Source organism: Solanum dulcamara, chromosome 11, assembly GCF_947179165.1.
Source record: "Solanum dulcamara chromosome 11, daSolDulc1.2, whole genome shotgun sequence".
Taxonomy (NCBI): Eukaryota; Viridiplantae; Streptophyta; class Magnoliopsida; order Solanales; family Solanaceae; genus Solanum; species Solanum dulcamara.
Genome location: NC_077247.1, coordinates 22,345,308 through 22,348,457, shown reverse-complemented (window position 1 = coordinate 22,348,457; position 3,150 = coordinate 22,345,308).

The window sequence follows — 3,150 nt, the reverse complement described above, 5'->3', positions numbered from 1 at the left end:
AGGGGGCCCAACCAAGACATGTGGCAGCAGGTGATGCAGACATGTGGCAGCAAGTGATGCACCTACTAAGGTGGACCCCACAACGCCACGTGGCAGCACCTTAGAGGGTGCATGGCGTGAAGTGGCTGCCTAGAAGCTGCACACATGTCACCCTTAAGGGATGACATGTGTCACTCTTAAATAAAGAGTATATAACCCTAAGTTATGACTAAGGACTCATTTTGGTCTTCTTCTATACTAAGAAATTTTGCGATAAAAATTAGAGAGAAAGACAAGGAGACCTACGGCCAAGTATGGAAACAAGGTAAGCCCTCCAATTTTGCTCTATAAATTAAATATATAAGTTATTCTTTGATCACGTGAAGGTGTTTAACGACGTAAATTGATTGTTGGGGCAACAAGAAGGTCTACCGTGCACCTATAATTTTCAGCAAGTTTGGGAAGTCATTTGTTAAGGTAAGGTTTGATTCTCTTGTCACACATTTTAGTAAGGGTTTATACATGTCGTGGACATGTAAATATGGACTGAAAATATGAAAATTATACTCGTTATTGTTGAAGAATGTCAAAAGCCATGTAGGGGTGGTTTTGAAGCTATTCTAGTGAATTAAAGTTTAGTTAGTGTTGTTATTATTGTGGTGTTGTATTTAAAGGTAATTGGTGCATGTTAAAGGGCTGAAAATCTGGTCGTGGATGAGTATAAATGCTGCTGGTTGCAGCCACGTGATGCTCCATTCCGTATGGTTAAGATTTTATGAAATAAAGATTGAAAATCGTATTTTGATGTCGTGGTTTTGAGTGGACTATTTGGAACTTGTATTGAATAATGTTGAAGTGATTTAATTATATATAGCTGTTGGTTATTGATGTTGGTGTGGCTGTACCAATCAGAGGTTAAATTGGAAGTTTGGATAGGGCAAATTATAGGGGAGATGCTGTCCGATTTCTGTTAGCTTCTTAACTAGTCAATATACTAGTCGAGAAGTAGGAACGAGGAAATGACTCCTATAAATAATTGTTTGTAGATTTGAAAGATGGAAAGTCGAAGGTTATTAATAATAATATTACTTTCGTGTTAAATAGGTTAAAGAGATAATAAAGCAAGCGTGGTTGCGGTTGATCTATAAAAGGTATGTAAGGCTATCTTTCTTTTCTCTTGACATGTCTTAGACATAAGTAATATATGATACGAGCTGTGGGGGTAATTCCATTCATAAAGCTCCGAGTATGATTCATGACTCTTATCCACTTCTTGGTGTTAAAACTCCTACAATAATTAAGTTATTGCCTCTCAAGTCTTCTATATAATAGAAAGTAGTAAGTATGTAAAGCCTATCCCTTCTTTTTTTTGGGCATGTCTTAGATATACGTGACAAATGATATGTATATGAAGCTTGGGATAATTCTATTCATAAACTCTGAACATGATTCATGATTCTTATTCATTTCTTGACGATAAAACTCTTAAAGTAGTTAAGCTACTACCCTCGAGCCTTCTATGCATTGAATAGTAATTGAATGCATAAGCTCTTATTCCTAAGGGCTTTATGACGACAAAGGTCTCTGATTTCATAAGCTGTATAGCATTATCTTGATGCAAGTCTATAGTTCCTGAGGCTCTAGTTGATATGATCTCTAATGATATTTAGAGGGTACTTGAGACGATTACTACCCTGGTCTTCAAGTGATGGTTCACTTGACTGTTTCATTGAGTCTCAGATGATGATTTAATTTGCATATGGTTTCTCACTACTCTGCTCGTGCATACTGTTAATACATCTTTCACTGAGTCCCATAATGGGCCGGGAATGTTATCGGGAACAACTTTATTACATCTTCACCGAGTCTCGGGCCGAAAATGATATATGTATACGATGATATGATTATACGATATGATGATATGATTATTCATCGAGTTCCGGGGCAGGGTATGATAGATATATATGATGATATGATGATGACACCGAGTCCCTCACTAGAGGGCCGAGTATGGTATGATATATATGATGATATGATATGGTGACATGATGATATGATGATGGCACCGAGTCCCATGATGGGCCGGGTATGATATAAATATACACTACTCTCTTCACCGAGTCCCTCACTAAAGGGCCGGATATAGTAGATAGATATGCATATGAAAATATAGAGATACATTTGTAATATCGAGTCCCACAACGGACCAGGTACGATATGTAACAATGATGTACATGACTTTATTTCATAAGATGCAGGTACAGTGATTTGTTAACTGTCATACTTGTCTCCTGCATCCCTATTTCAGCTGTAATCTCCTTATGATGTTTTATACTTTACATACTCAGTACATATATCGTACTGACCCCCTCTTTTCGTAGAGGGGCTGCATTTTATGCCCGCAAGTACAAATACGCGTTTTGGGGATCCGCTAGCTTAAGATTTTCAATCAGCGATTTTGGGAAGAGCTCCATTGTGTCAGAGCCTAGCTTTTTGGTATTGATCTTTTGATGTATATGTTCATTTATTCAGGGGTACGGCGGGGCCCTGTCCCGCTATATGATACTGTTGATACTCTTAGAGGTCTGTAGACATGTGTGTGTGGATTGTATTTAAGTTTGTTTCAGCTATCTCTATATGATGTGTAGTAAATGTTAGTATGTTATGGCAGCCTTGGCGACTTTCATGCCCTTTCATGATATGATTAGTGGTAACTCCTTAGAAGACAAATGAAAGAGGCTATATGTACATGAAAATGTTATAATCCATTGGGGGCTCTTGTGTATAGTATCACGTTGTTCATAGTCCGACTTGACTACAACTGATAGACATGTATACGGGGGTCCAGGTCGGACCCCAGCCACGGCCTACGGGGTTGGGTCGTGACAAAAAAATAGATCCTGAATACCAAAATAATTAGAAAACCTTATGTATCATGACTAATGCGTAATGTATCATGAACATCCAAACAAAGCTGTAAACCTTATGTATCATGTGGTGTAAATTTAGGATAGTTGGGAATGAAGTAAAAAAGATATATCAGTGAGTTGGAGAGAAAAAGAAGAAAATAGAGATTTTTGAATTTTTTTTCAAATGATAGAAAATACGTAAATATAAGATATGTAATTAAGTCATTTTTCTCAAAATAAATAAATAAATATCAACTGAAAG